A 16,884-nucleotide genomic window follows, 5' to 3' on the forward strand; every position below is an offset into this window, starting at 1 on the left:
TGGCACCAAAAGATACTATATTGATTTGCAATCGAACATAATAGGCCATCAGCTTAATTATTACTGAAGTGACAAGGTTCTGGGTATTTCATATTTATATTTCAGGGCCTGTGAGGGATGAATGTAAATCTTTTAAATGCACGGATTTGCATATCTTCAGAAGGGTTGAGTGCTCTTATTACATTCATAGCCTTTGAAAGACCAAAAGGACTGGCTATTGAACTCAGGTTGCCAGATCCCACCGGCATTTGCTTGGATGAAAAGACAAAAGGCATAAAATGGAAATTGCTTTTAATCCAAAAAAAAAAAAAGGCCAAAAAAAAAAAAAAAAAAAAAAAGCCCACTACCCAACTCCATCAAGCTCAGGCCTCTTCGGGGGCCTTCTGTGGGAAATTGGTTATAGGTCTTATTGGACAGAGGCATTTGGATATTGGGAAATGAAACCAATGACTCTGACTTGTGATGTCCCCTTTGCTTTCTCCTTCCCAGCCTGCATCCTGGACTCTGCAGAGCTCTGGTCACTAGAACCTTATGAGCTGCTGAGATGTCGGCAAGGAAGGCACAGGGAGAGACAGAGGAGCATTTTCCAAATGTCCGCTTCACATATGTATCACACTGAGACCAAAGACGCAAAGACAATGGTCTCATCTTTGTCCACTCATCATCATCAACCCTTCTCTCTACATCCTTTCTAATAGGACCTGTTACCCTAGCAAGAAGTTTTAAAACCATTCCAGATTTCTCCCTATCTCTCACCCTCTAGATCCAGTAAGTCATTGCAAGTTATAGATGCCTCCTCTTCAGGCCCCCATGAGTATTGCTCTCTGGCCTGTCAGTCTTATGTCCTGCCTCTGTCAGGTCTCATTATAAAGCCTAAGTCTGTAAGATTTTCCTGCCACACCTTCCTGCCTCCATCTTCATGGATTGCAGTCCATTTCCTACCCTGCCATCATAGGGCTTTTCTGAAAATGCTGGAAACTCCTGCCTAAAACATTTCCATAGAGGCCAGATGATAAAGCTCATCTCTCTTCACAGTCAGGCATCAGCCTTCATGCCAAACCACTATTCCCTAGGTATGTACTTTCACCCTTTACACATGGTGTTTCAATTCTCTTTGCCTGAATGCCTTTTTCTTGTCAATGGAAAGACAAGAATCATCTTTCAAGATTCCCTTTAAAACACTGCATCCTAACTTATACTTTACACAGGTCCCCTCCTCGGCAAGCCATTTCACTTTGTTCATATGTACATTATGAAAACTTGTCATATTGTGCTTTACTTACTGGTTCACACTGGGAAGTAAACTGCTTCCACTAGCAAGGCCTCACAGTCAGAAAATGTGCCTTTATATCAAGACCTGGCTCAGAGCCCAGAATGTAGAAATGTTCAGCAATTGTTAGTTGAGTAAGTCTTCATACCTAGGAAACATCAACCATGTATTGAATGTCTATAATGTGTGACATTGTTCCAGGTACTGAATGAACCAAAAATAGTTCATATGGGAACCTAAACCCAAGTCCAAGACACTACAATAAGTATAGTAGTCAATGCTAATGACCAAGAGGATGGTTTAGACATCAAACATCCTCCAAACACAGAGAAACAGGAAGTTTGTGGCCTAGAGTGTCTGGGAGAAAGTAGGACTAGAACTAAGCCTGAAATCCTGAAATGCTATAATTTAAGAAGTGGCAAGACTATTTTAATTCACCTTCTCCAATCCCCACATTTTATAGATAAGCAAATTGAAGACCAAAAAAGGTAAGATTTACAAGGTTGCAACAGCAGTAGGAATTCTGGCTTCCAAATCCCCCTTCTTTCCATGATGCAGTGAGATGGGTAGGACTTGATTAGAAATGAAGTGTGGAGAATATTCCAGATGATAGCTCTACAGCACTCTCACCATCCTCAGTAACCTCAGGAACCACAGTATTATCACTATTGCCACCACTCCTCTCCCCAATACCACCATCGACACCACCTTCATTGTCTCCACCATTATCAGTACCCACCTGACAGCCACTGTTCCAGCCCCACTCTCACCAACATTCACACCACCACGATCCATATCAGAGAAGCCTCTCTGTTTAGTGGAGAGAAAAGGTGCTTTGTTCTTGTTTCCATTATCTGTAATGCAATTTCTGCCCCTGGTCTATTCCATTTTCCTACGCCATTTAGATGGCCTCTGTCCTTTCAGATCCTGGGCTCTAGCACAGAGCTGTCTTAGCACTGCCAAAGGGCATTGTGATAATCTTCCCACTCAAGGAAGAATTTTTATTCCCTTGAACTGAGAAGCTATTTCCAAGGATGCTAGATCCATAGGAATACAGGAAAGAGAATAAAAGAGTTAGAAAAAAAAGAGAGAGTATTATAAAATTTAGGAAACCAGAATTCTGTCTACAAAGGTAATGGGCAACAAGATTTATGATCTAATTCTTTGGAAGGGGACAGTTCAAAAGTCTGAACAGGGAGATGCCCACTGTTACCTTGATCAGGAAACCTAGCGATATTCTCTAGGACACAGCCGAATCCCCCTTTCCCTGACTCTTGATGTCCTGTCTTATCGTCTGGTTCTCCCCCCCACCCACCCTGTTGCCATCTCTGGCTTCTATCTTGTCTGGGGCTGCATTTAGATCCACTTCCCTGGTTTATGTCCTTTGGGAAGAGCCCAGCACCTCCACTGGAATCACCCAGGAGAGAAATCCGAGGGCTGGCAAAGACTCAATCCCTGGAGTCCTCACACAGCAGCATCCCCACAAGGGCCTCTCCTGCCAGGCAGAGCACAAAGGAAGGCATCATCCTGCGAGGAGGAGAGGAGCCGAGGAGGACCACCTGCTCAGGCAATTCTATGATAAAAGGAAGTGAGGCTGGAAATTGGACAATTGTTACTAAGTAGCTGAGGACCCAGCTGAGTGGGGTTTTCTCTAATAGAGATGATAGAAACTAGCTTTAAAGGCAGATGGAGATTTCAGAATCTAGGGGCTCATCAAGAGAAGCAGAGGAGAGAGCTAGGCCCAGGAAAGGGCATCACATCCTTGTGAGGAGCCAGGGGAGTGGGGTTCTTTCTTACAGGGATAGGAAGCATTTCACATGTGTCAGTATTTATTTCCTGCTCTCCTTTTAAAGGCACAGTCTTTGTGAGCACCTGGGAGGGAGAAAGTGATTCCTAAGACTTGGCGAGGGTTTGCCAAGAATTAGCTACAAAGGACCAAACACTTCTTTCACCGCTTCCTAGGCTGGGAAACTGTGGAAACACTGGAAAGCAAGCAAATCTGGACTTCGAGCATTTGACAAAGTCTTTATTCTCGTGGAAAAGATAGGCGACAAGGTACTTAAGTGAATATGGAGTTGGTTTGTATCTACAATTGATTGGGTGCTTACCATGTGCCAAGCACCATTCTGGATTTTTCACACATCGTATCACTGAATCACCTCATTGCCCTTTCACACCTTTCACAGATGAGGAAAGTGGCTCAGAGAGGTTGACACATTTAGGCCCAGGGGAGCCTGGGAGCATCTCAGCCACCTCTCTATAGCACTTGTCTGCAGGCTACAGTGGAGCATGCCCGTGTATGCTCACGAGGCACACTATTCCATCGTGCACAGACAAACACCAATCAACACGCTCTTGGTTGCAGTCACATAGAGCTCTGACTGCCACTGATGCCATGGATGTGTGAAGGAGCACACACAGCCCTATAGGTACGAACATGCTCCCACACCAGGGATACCTCTCAGAGGTCTTGTCTCTTTCCACCTCCTGTCTCCAACTAATAGATAGCACTCCTCTTTTTCTGCATCTCAAGCTTCAGAAAACAGCGCTGATTATCTGGGGTAACACTCTAAAGTCCAGTGGGCTGAGCAGCATCCTCAGGGAGAGGTTGTGGGAAAGAAAGGCAGAAAGACCCTGAGGGATCCATGGGTCAGATCTGCGTTCATATGCCTAACCTTGCCCCGTGTTAGCAGTGTGGCCTCAGGGAGTTCCTGCATGTTTCCAACCCTCAGTGGCCCTTCTGTTAAGATGGAGATAGAAATACCCATCACAGACCATTGCTCTGAGGACTGAGAAGTCCTGAGACAGTTGGAACAGAGTGCCTGTGCCTGCCCATGGTCAATCCCAAGCCATTCTGCCACATTCTCATTCTGCCACCTTTTGATGCCAAAGCCATTTCCGTGGCATGCTGCACTGCACCCTTTCAACAGCCCCCAGGAAAAAAGAGGTGGCAGAGAGTCAGGGGGCGTTGAGACCCTCAGCTGCTCCTGGAGAGGCAGGGCTGACAAGGTGAGGATTGTTTTTCTCCCATGGTGTGAAGCATGTTGACTTGCTGTTGATAGATGGTGGGATAATATTCATGAAAATGCAGGCAGGTGTGAGGGTGCCACTTAGAGTTCTGCTGTCTCTCAGGGGAGGGGGAAGCCATCCGACTCTGTTCTGTAGCCATAGAAGGAAGAGTGTCCTGTCCTCCTGCCCTCCCCTCCCCCTTCTGACAGCAGGTGTGACTTGGAGGAAAAGGTCTGGATTTCCCTGTCACTGGCAGAGGCAGGTCACAGGAGCACCAGGCTCCAGGTAGGAAGCACCATCAAGCCCTCCATCCTGGTGGGTGCAGGGAGGGGAGGGGCAGGCCTCTTAACAATCTTCCTCAACCATAAGGTCTTCTGATATTCTGCCTTTGGAGAATGTGCTCCAGGGAGCACTTGTCTTTTCTGTTCCTTGCCAGCTCTGCCTCTGGATCCCCTAGGCAGGACTGGGGTGCAAAGGACTTCCTGAAAGGGAGGAGTTCAATGTTCTAAGGCAGAGCCTACAGGGAAGAGCTGAGACCAAACACCACAAATCACAGTGTAGGGTCTGTGTCCAGAGGTCCAGGGGCTGGGGTTTGAACTTGAGACAAGAGCAAGGACAGGACAGGAATAAGAAAGCCGAGCAAAGACTGGTTGTTGCACACAACCACGCAGCCACGGGACATGCCCAGCCCAGCCCTATGGCCAGAGTATTCCTGTCCCTTGGACCAAGATGGACTGCAAGAGGACATAGATGAATGCCAAGGTCCTCCTTCTTGTCTCTTCCTGCAGAAATGGTTCCTGAGGATTCCTAATTCTGAGGTGTTAGTATTGGACATGGTAGGAACTACTGAGGATCCCTGCAGTCAGGTGACATGATTGAAATGTTAGAGCTGAGATTCAAACACCTCATTTATGCAAGCTGAAGCCCCCAACCACTCCTATGTTTCCTGAAACTTTATTTGAATAGGAGTCAGTGAGACATCTCAAGAGAAAGTCCCTCCACTGCCCTACCTCTGCTAACCTCTCAGAAGAAAATAGGGAAATATCTGTGAAGGGAGAATAGAGAGCAAGCTATAGGCTCAAGACTTGGTCCCTGAGCTCACAACCCAAACCACAGAACTTAATCTTCAACTTTTCAGGACTCTGTTTACTTGTTTGTAGAAAGGAATCAATGAGATTGTGAATTCTCCCTCTCTTCTTCTCTCCCTCCCTCCCTTTCTTCCTTCTGTTTCTTTCTTTTTCTTTCCCTCCCTTTCTTCCTTCACTCTTTCTCCCTCTCTCCTTCTCTCTCTCTCTCTTTCTTTCTTTCTTTCTTTCTTTCTTTCTTTCTTTCTTTCTTTCTTTCTTTCTTTCTTTCTTTCTTTCTTTCCTTCTTTCTTTCTCTCTTTCTCTCTCTCTCTTTCTTTCTTTCTTTCTTTCTTTCTTTCTTTCTTTCTTTCTTTCTTTCTTTCTTTCTTTCTCTCTCTCTCTCTCTCTCTCTCTCTCTCTCTCTCTCTTCTTTCCTTTCTTCCTTCGTTCCCAACTTTCCTCCTCCTCCAGCTACAGGGATACAAATTTGACAATCTGCATTTGGGGTTCTTAAATATGTATAATCATTTCTCCACCATCTGACCTGTAAATAACAGCTTTAATGAGGATTGTTGGAAAACATTCCCCAGGGATGGCAATGAATTATAATGCAAATTGAACCAAGCTTTCATGCAGGCCTAATAGCTAAAACTGTTAACAATGAGGATTATTTTAGAAGTGTTGAAGAAGAGACAAGGTAAAACAATAAAAAAAAGTCTCTGCAGACTCAAACAGTAGCCTCCTCTGTGCCCCATATTACTTAGTAACACATTTGTTAATCCAAAAAGATCAAAGCCCTTCCAATAACACAATCAGAATGTCCCATATCCTTGGAATATAATGGACAATATCATTCCAAACTATGTTTCTGGAAATAAACAGTCAATTCAAACAAATAGGACAATGTTTTCTAATATTTACATATTAAGAAACATAATATATATAAAAATGCATACATATATGTTTCTTAATCTGTAGATATGAGTTTTAGTAATTTTTGTTAGGGCAATTCTAAGTTCACAGCAAAATTGAGCAGAAAGTTCGTAGTTCCTCTATACCTCCTGCTGTCACATATGCATATCCTCCCTACTACCAACATCTCCCACCAGAATGGTACATTTGTTACAATTGATGAACCTACATTGACATGTCACTGTCATCCAGAGTTCACAGTTGACATTAAGGTTCACTTTTGTTGTTGGACATTCCATGGATTTTGGCAAATGTATAATGATATGTATTCACCATTATAGTATCATACAAAATAGTTTCACTTCCCTAAAAATTCTGTGATCCACCTACTTAATCTTTTCCTTCCTCCTAACTCTTGGCAACCACTGATCTTTTCACTGTCTCCATAGTTGTGCCTTTTTCAGCATGTCCTATAGTTGGATTCACACAATATGTAGTCTTTTCAGATTGACTTCTTTCATTTACTAATATGCATTGCAGTTTCCTCCATGTCTTTGCATAGTTTTATAGTTTATTTCTTTTTAATACTGAACAATAGTCCATCATCTAGGTATAGCACAGTTTATCCATTCACCTACTGAAGGACAGCTTGGTTACTTCCAAGTTTTGGCAATTATGAATAAAGCTACTGTAAACATTCATGTACGGGTTTTGTGTAGAATATAAGTTTTTCCCTTTTTGGCTAACTACCAAGTACAGCAATTGCTGGATCATATGGTCAAAATATGTTTTGTTTTATAAGAAACTGCCTAATTATTTCTCAAAGTGGCTCTACAGTTATGCAGACCCAGCAACAATAAATGAGAGTTCCTGTGGCTCCATATTTTTGCCAGCATCTGCTGTTGTCAGTGTTCTGGATTATGGTCATTCTCCTAGGTGTGTAGCAGTATTTCATTTTTGTTCTAATTTCATTTCCCTAATAACATATGACATGGAGTGTGTTTTCACATCTTATTTGCCATCTGGGCATCTTTGTTGGTGAGGGGTCTATTGAGGTCTTTGGCCCAGTTTTTAATTGGGTTGTTGGTTTTCTTATTGTTGAGTTTTAAGAGTTCTTCTATATATTTTGGATAGCACTCCTTTATCAGATATGTTTTTTGCAAATATTTTCTTCCAGTTTGTGACTTGTCTTCTCATCCTCTTGACAGTATCTTTTACAAACCAGAAGTTTTTACTTTTATAAAGTTCAGCTTATTGGTTATTTTCATTGATCCTGTCTTTGGTATTATATCTACAAAGTCATCACTAAGCCCAACATCATCTCTATTTTCTCCTATATTATCTTTTAGGAAATATAACTTTAACCTCAACTTTTTGTTAAGAGACTCTGCTATCTCTTTTCTGAAATTTCTACCACCTGTGTCAGATTTTGTTACCATATTTTAACTAATGGAAAAAAAAAAAAAACTGAACAAAGTAAGAGAAGGCCCATATTCTCTTGACCAAGTTTTTTCATAGCTCCTTTGATACAAAACCTGACCTGACTGAAACCATCGTTGTAAAATTGTAACTGAAACAGTGAAAGAGATCTGACCTAACCAACTCCATCTTGCTTCTAACCTCTAAGCTGTCCTTGTTCATTCCTGGGTGTAGGCTGAGCTAACTTTGGGAGGAACTTAGTTTATAGTTTAAAACAAAGGCTTTTCCCAAGCAAACCCACTTCTTGCCTAGGGACTAGACTGCCTTTGTAGGACTAACAAATTATCGAAAAGATTAGAAATTACGGTTTAAGGGTCATGCACCTGGAGGCTACAAGGTTCTGACCCTTCCCAAATTGCTCTGGGAAATAACATCACTATTGTAAAGCCTAAGGTCACTGCTTGAGATATTTTGCAGACTCGGCACTTGATGGCTCAACTGGCACAACCCAGATCGATAAACTGGCTCATCTGATCTTGTGGCCTTCACCCAGGAACTGACTCAGCACGAGACAGCTTTGACTCCCTATGATTTCATCCCCAACCTGACCAATCAGCACTCCTGAGTCACTGGCTTCCCCCCACCCACCAAATTATTCTTAAAAACTCGTATCCCATAATGCTCACAGAAACTGATTTGAGTAATAATAAAATTCCAGGCTCCTGCACAGCCAGATCTGTGTGAACTGCTCTTTCTCTATTGCAATTCTCCTGTCTCAATAAATTGGCTTTGTCTAGCCAGCGGGCAAGGTGAACTCATCGAGCAATTACATGACCTGGGAGAGGCTCTTCATCTTTATTCCATTCAGTCAGCACTCATACATTTTTATGTGTTTGATCATGTAACACATACTGCATGCCCTTTATCAATGTTCTAAGACAATTTTTTTTAAGTGTAATTCTGAATACATCTAGTCCCAAGTGTTTAAGAAAAGAGTTTGTGGATTTGGGCTATGTGATCTTCAGAGAGAGACACAAAGTTAGTGAGTTCTGAACAATAGTAAACAACAACAAGTCTCAATATTACTTTCATTAAAGAATCTTTAGACTAATATGCTTTTTTTACATTTAACATTTTTGTTTTTAGGAAGGTCAAGAACTATCTATTTCAGATGATGAGATATTCCTTCTCTGGAATTAAACTGGAATACTGAACTGGCCTACTCATGTGCTAATTAAAATGCTGTAGTATTTGTTAGAACTAAAAGCAACACAAGTGTCTGTAATGACATTGGAGACAGTTGTTGCCTTGAGTTGTGGTCATAGTCTATTCATGCTGCTATAAAAAAATACCTGAGACAAGATAATTTATAAAGAATAGAAATGTATTTCTCACAGTTGAGGAGGCTGGAAAGCCCAAGATAAAAGGGTGGGCAGATTCAGTGTCTGGTGAGGGATGCTCTCTACTTCCAAAATGGCACTTTGATGATGACTTCTTTGGAGGGGAGAAACATTTTGTTCTCTCATGGTAGAAGGTGGAAGGGCAATAGCCTAACACTGACTTTGTAAAACCTCTTCTATAAGGTCCTAAGTCCCATTCAGAAGGGAGAAGCCCTCATAGTCTAATCACCTCTTAAATGCCCCACCTCTTAATCCTATCGCATTGTCAACATCAGAATTTTGGAGACACATTCAAACCATAGCAGTTGTCTTGAAAAAACTAACAGAAAAATTGAGAATTTGCATTAATCCTGTAAAGAGTCAAACTTTTAGAGAACATGCCAAAGGACAGGATCTAGAGCTAAGTCATGAAGGAGGGTAGGGTTCAAATAAGTAGACCATAACAATCAGCTATGTTCAAGAGCAGCCAGGTCTGGGGCTAGGCTAGAGTGGTTTTCTGCTGAAAGGTGTGGTATAATTTGGGCCATTTTTATTCTTCCATCCTGATCCCCCATCATGGCTTTACTCTCAGCTATAATGTAGTGACCCAAGATTCTGAGCATTTCACTCATTCCAAGTGACTTCCAAATAGTGTACTCTTCCCAAGTGCACCTCATCCTTCAAAAATTAATAAATTAAAGAAATATCAAATGCATATAAAAATTTACTGGTCCAAACATAAGGAGATTGTTCCTAAGAATTAGAATTAATATTTCCTTTTTAATTAAAAAAATAGAAATTGATATTTCCCTATTCCCTATTAAATGTTCCTAGATATATGTAGTCACATATTTGAATTTCAAGGATCAAAAACATCTGAGAATTTCTGGCTAAAAATGGGTAATTGAACACATGCCTTTAGCTTAACTTCCCCTTAAAATCTCACTAAAACGATAGTTAAAAAAATGTTTAAAGACAACAATTGAAAATGGCAAAGAAAAATAGAACGTCAGAAGCAAAAAAAAAAAAAAAAAAAAAATTGGGAGGCTGAGCAGTAGATGAAGTGTAACTGACACAGCTGACTGACAAAAGCAGGATTCTAAGCTGCAGGCAGGAAAAGCCAAGAAGAACACATTCCCCTCACAGAACTCAAACTCTCAGGAATCAGTAGCTCCCACACTGATGGGGGCTGGGTAAATGGTGTTAAGAAGCTAAAGTAAGGACTGGTTAAATTGTGTTGAGAATTCAAATAGCAGTATAAGCCTGCTATTTAGAGTTACAGAAGTATGTTTTTCAAAATCAGCTAAAAAATTTGAAAGTAGTTGCCTTTGTGGAGCAGTAAATGGGAGAGGGTTTATATTAAGTTACAAGTCTTCTAGAACTATTTGGCTTTTCAAATTATCATTATGCATAAGGTGAAAAAAAATAAAAACCTAATTGAAAAGTTCTTTAAATAATTAAGGAGGGGAAAACAAAATTTTTATGTAAAAATAAAAATAATTAAGTTGGCAACGGTCTCTTGTTCTGCAATTCTAAATGCCAGAAGACAATGGAGCAATGTCTATAAAATTTTCAAAGAAAATTACTGTGATTAAAAATTTCTGAACCTGGAAAAACTGTCAATATAAAAGGGCTGGAAAAATGACTTAGAAAGTAAAACTACTGCATGTCTTTATTAAGGGGGGGGGGGCGGGGGAAAAAGCAACCTCAAGCAATTCTCTGCCTGTCTGAGAAATTAAGAAAAATGAAGCCCTTATTTATGGGAAAAATGTAATAAGAAGGAAATGAATGATAAAGATGGTAGTGTTTCAAATATAAATGTTAGCATCTTAGTATTTGTAAAAGGTATATATAAAGCCTAATGCTAATTTTAAAAAATTCTTAAAAGGGTAGAAGTATAATGTATTATGGAATTACAATTTTAGCATCTAAATTAAAAAACCCATAATCTATCACAAACATGTGTGGTATAAAGGAGAAATTGCAAGAAAAAACATGTATGTTTCAATGGTTAAACAAATAATTCTTTATTTATGTGTCGATCCTTCTCCTCATGGTTACTAGAGTTTTTGGGTGAGGATGGGGTAGGGGACTCGATAGATAATGCTTACGTGTTTCACTGTAACAGAGAAATTAAAGTTTAATATGTTTTAAGAACAAACCATGTAATCATCAGCATAAAAGAGAGTAAATATTTTTCTAATTAATATAACATTTTTAAAAAGCATATAATATGCAAAACATAAAGTTATCTACATACTGTTTATAGCAAATGTTTTAAAACTAAGTTGATCTAGAAAGGTTCACAGGAGTACACATTTATTAAGGAAATGCCCCCCAAAAAAAGAGGCAGAAATGCCTATAGTACTATCAGAACTCAAATTAAAATTCATAGAACAGCACATAAAGGAAGTGGAATGTTACTTAATATTGATTAGGGAAGATTACCTAAAATAAAGTTATAATTACTGATGTTAATCTACTACATAACAGAGCATTAAAATACTTTAAACAGCTGTTAGAGAAATTGATGAAAGTACAATTGTATTGACAGATTTAAAGACCCATCTTATTTTTCACGGCACAAATAGAGAGTGAAAAAAGTGAAAAATAAGTTGAAAATTTGCCTTAAATGATCAAATGGAGAATTGCATACACTACAAACAGAAAACACATTACTTTCCAAAGTTCATGACATTTTCACAAAAATATTTATATCCTAGGCCATAAAAAAGTGAACAAATTCTTCACATTTGAAACCCTACATTCTACATTCTAACAATGCAGTGCAATAAAAGTAGAGATTAACATAAAAGGCAAAGAGGAAAAACTTAAATTCGCTTGAAAATGGAAAACAAAAATCTCCTCTCCAATGTAACTTCTATGTCAAAGAGTTAGTTAAAACCGAAATTACAAACTATTTAAAAAACAATAAAATTACAGCAAAGGTGTGAAAATAGGAAGAGCAGTAATAGAGAGAGGAGTACTATTAGTATATTGTTAAATAATGGTAGAAGAAATCAAACAAGCTACACATCAACTTAAGGAGAGAAAACATATAAGTAGCAAATAAAACCTAAGAAAAGCTGAAGGTATAGAAAATAAGAAATTAAATAAATAGGAGATAAAACAGAGTTGACAAACTTAACAGATTTTTTTTTTTCATTCAGTAATATTGACATCCTTCCGGCAATGCAAATCAGGAGGAAAAAAGATAGAAAATAAAAATGTGCAACAGTAGGCATGAGAAAAGGGGGTAAAACTAAATATACAAAAGAGTTTTAAAGAACTAATAATACCCTGTACATCTCCATGGAAAAACATTTAGACACAAAACATTTAGGTACAAGATTGAACCAAGAGGAAGTTAAAAAAACAGAATAGGGACTTTGGTTTTAGCTCTAACGTGTAAAGAGCTTGGAAGATGCTACCTTCCACCCTTATGAGAAAACAGTTGAACAAACTGAAAATCAACAGCTTTTCTCAGATAAATCAGGGAATAAAGTTGCAGGGGAAACTGCTGCCTCAAAATTTGGAGATAAAGGTAAATCCAGAGAATCAAAGCTGAGATCAGCTTACCTGAAGCAGAAGCTGCTGGAGTCAACAACTGGTACAAACAGTAAAACGATAATTTTGATGAATTTCTGGAGGTGAATGTGAACTAATTAGGGAGTGAGAAACTTCTGGGGGTCACAGTCTTAGGGGTCCTGATGTGCTTCTGAGTCTTACTTCCAGAAACTCCACAAGATTCTCAGGATGAACCAAGAAGGATCTCCTGGCTCTGGCACAGGGAGGCAAGAGTAACCACTGTGAAACATAAACAGTGAATTCTTAACAAAGGCCTCCTCTCCAGGGGGAAGGAATTTGCCTTTTATCAAACCTGGGGAAAGGCATTTCTCCCACTTCTAGGCTTCCTGTCTCACATAAGTGGGGAGAAAAATCTAACAAACACTTATGAAGGTCACCACTAGGAACACAGGTCCACCAACGTACTGTGATTTAATAATAAATTATAGAAACCTTCCCCTTCCCCCTAAACTGTATGAACACTCCAACAAGGTTCTAGTGTAATAACAATGGATTATAGCTAGAAGGGTTGTACGCAACTGACTCAATTGAGGAAGTGTTCACAGGGAAACCCAAAGACAATGGCAGAGACATAAACAAGGACATAAAAGAAATTTGAAGCCTCTAGTAACTACATTAAACACCGCCTAATTCCTAGCCAGATTAGCACAAATGCTTAAACTGAGGCCGATTTACCTCAGTTTCTAACATATAATATGCCTGACTTTGAGTAAAAAGTTATAAAATGAGCCAAAAAGCAAGAAAAATCACAGTCTAAGAGATAAAGCAAGCATCATCAACCAGACACAGATATAACACAGATGTTGGAATTATCAGACAGGAAATGTAAAATAACTATGATAAATGCATTAGGACCATAATGGAAAAAGTAGACAACATACAAAACAGATGGATAATGTAAGCAGAGAAATGAAAATTCTAAGGAAGGTTTTTAAAAATTTCTGGAAATAAAAAACGTTGGAGTGGAAATGAAGAATACTGCCTTTGATCATCAATAAATTGTCATACTTCATCAGTAGACTGGACATTGTCGAAAGAACCAGGGATCTTGAAGATACATCAATAGAAACTTCCCAAACTGAAGTACAAAGAGAAAAAAGAATGAAAAAGAAGAGGATATCCAAGAACTGTGAGACAATTTCAAAAAGTGTAACACACATAATTGGAATACCAGAAAAAAAAAAAAAAAGAAATCAAAGAAGTAATGGCTTGGTAGTTTCAAAAATTAATCAATAAACAAAACCACAAATATAGAAAGCTCAGGGAACACCAAACAGGATAAATTCCCCCAAATTGACACCAGGACATACTCTATTCAACCTACACAAAACCAAAGACAAGAAAAAAAATATAAGAAACCAGAGGGAAAAAACTTACCTTACCTATGGAAGAACAGAGTAAGAATGATCATAAAGTTCTTGTCAGAAACCATGCAATCAAGGCCAGATGTGGAGGCTCATGCCCATAATCCCAGCACTTTGGAAAGCCAAGGAGAGCAGATCACTTAAGTTCAGGAGTTTGAGACCAGCCTGGCCAACATGGCAAAACCTCATCTCTACTAAAAATACAAAAATTAGCCAGGCATGGTGGCACACGCCTGTAATCCCAGCTGCTCAGGAGGCTAAGGTGAGAGAATCACTTGAACCCAGCAGGCGGTGTTTGCAATGAGCTGAGATCACGCCACTGCATTCCAGCCTGGGTGATATATGCAAGACTGTCTCAAAACAAAACAAAACAAAACAAAAAACCATGCAACCAAGAAGAGAATGGAGTAAAATATTTAAAATGTTGAAAGGAAAAAAGCCATTAGTATAGAATTCTGTAGTTAGTAAAACTAACTTTCAAAAGAGACAGAGAAATAAAGACTGTCAGGCAAAGAAAAACTGAGCAAATTCACTGTCAGCAGAAGCCTCACAAAAGAAGATATACAGATGGCAAACAAACATGTGAAAAGATGTTCAACATCATTTGTCATGAGGAAATTGCAAATTAAAACAACAATGAGATACTACTACAATCCTATTAGAATGGCTAAAATCCCAAAGTACTGACAATACCAATTGCTAGCTAGGATATGGAACAACAGGAACTCCTATTCATTGCTTGTGAGAATACGAAATGGTACACTCAATTTGAAAGACAGTTTGGTTGTACTTATAAATCAAAATATAGCTTTATAACACTATCCAATAACCTCACTGCTAGGTATTTACTTAATTGATTTGAAAACGTATGTCCTCACAAAATCTAAATGCAAATGTTTATAACAGCTTTATTCGTAATCAACAAAAGCTGAAAGTAACCAAAATGTCCTTCAATTGGTGAATGAATAAACAAACTGTGGTACATATGATAGAATATTATTCAGCAGTAAAATGAAATGAACTATCAAGCCATGAGAAGACCTGAATGCTAAATGAAAAGGCTATGTATTGTATTACTCCAATTATGTGACAGTCTAGAGAAGGAAAAATTATGGCATTGGTCAAAAAGTTCAGTTTGCCATAGGGAAGGATAAAAAGGTAAGGTTAAATAGAAGAAGCAGAGGAGATATTTTAGGACTGTGAAACTATTCAGTATGATACTGCAATTGTGGATATCAGAAACTACGCATTTGCCAAAACCCATAGAATTTGATAGCACAAAGAGTAAATCTTAACGTATGCACATTAAAAAAAATTACTTGTGAGGTCTGAAATCCCAGGACAGAAGGCAGAATGTCATGGAAAAAATCTGCTTTACAAATATATGAAACAACTGCACTGGAGGAGGTAGGGAAAAAAAAAAAAGTGCTGATCTAACTAGTTTTGGAAATAAGTGGAGTCTGTAAGACCAAGGGCAAAATAAACTGTACATAGCATTGTACTCTGTTGATAAGATTATTTCCTCTGTCATATGATCACAGTTAATAACAACAATGGTAAATCATGTTGATATTGTATATACCTTTGATATGATGTGATCAAAATTGTACTATTACCTCTAGGGTCTTCCACCTAAAACCCATGACCCAATTCTAATCATTAGAAAAATATCTGACAAATCTCCATAGAGGGACATTCTACAAAATGCCTGATGAGAGCTCACAACTGTCAAGGTCATCAAAAATAAGGAAAATCTGAGATAGTGTCATAGTCAGGAGGAGCCTAAGGAGATATACTGAGCAAATTTAATGTGATATCCTGGAAAACATTCTGGAAGAGAAAAAAAACATTAGTTTACTTGTACCACTGTAACAAAATACCACAGACAGAGTAATTTATAGAGAACAGAAATTTATTTCTCACGGTTGTGGTGGCAGAGAAGTCTAAGATCAAGGTGCTGGCAGGTCCAGTGTCTGGTGAGGACCCTGTCTTTTCTAATATGGCAACTTGTTACTGTATCATTGGGAGAGGATGAGCACTGTGGCCTCGCATGGCTGAAGGCAGAAGGGAAAACAGGGCCCAAACTCACTCTCTCCTGCTCTTTTATAAGGATACAAATTCCATCCATGAGGATGGAGCCCTCATGGTCTAATCACCTCCTAAAAGGTGCACCTCTTAACATGATCACATTGGCAATTAAGTTACAACACATACGTTTTGGGAGACATGCAGACAATACTAAGTAAAAATCAGGGAAATGTGAATGAATATGGACTTAAAAATGGAGTTTATAATAATGTAAAATATTAGTTAATTAATACTAATAAGTGTACCATACAAATATAAGGGGTTAATAACAGTGGAAACTGGGTGTAGGGTGTATGGGAACCGTCTGTACTATGTTAGCAATTTTTCTGTCAATGTAAAATGTTCTTAAAATAAGTGTATTGCGCCAGGTGCAGTGGCTTTATGCCTGTAATCCCAGCATTTTGGGAGGCTGAGGCTGGTGGATCACCTGAGGTTACAAGTTCGAGACCAGACTGACCAACATAGTGAAACCCTATCTCTACTAAAAATACAAAATTACCTGGGTGTAGTGGCTCATGCCCGTAATCCCAGCTACTTGGGAGGCTGAGGTAGGAGAATCACTTGAACCCAGGAGGCAGAGGTTGCAGTGAGCTGAGATTGCCCCATTGCACTCCAGTCTGGGCAACAAGAGCAAAACTCCATTAAAAAAAAAAAGTTTATTAAAATAAATAGAGTAGATTAAATCACTATAGTAGAAACTGAGACTCTAGGAGCCAATAATTTCTCAGGTGGGGTCTATCAAACTGAAAAGAATCAAATATTTATATGTTCTGAATATATTTTCACAC

This window comes from Macaca nemestrina, chromosome 12 (assembly GCF_043159975.1).
Source record: "Macaca nemestrina isolate mMacNem1 chromosome 12, mMacNem.hap1, whole genome shotgun sequence".
Classification (NCBI taxonomy): Eukaryota; Metazoa; Chordata; class Mammalia; order Primates; family Cercopithecidae; genus Macaca; species Macaca nemestrina.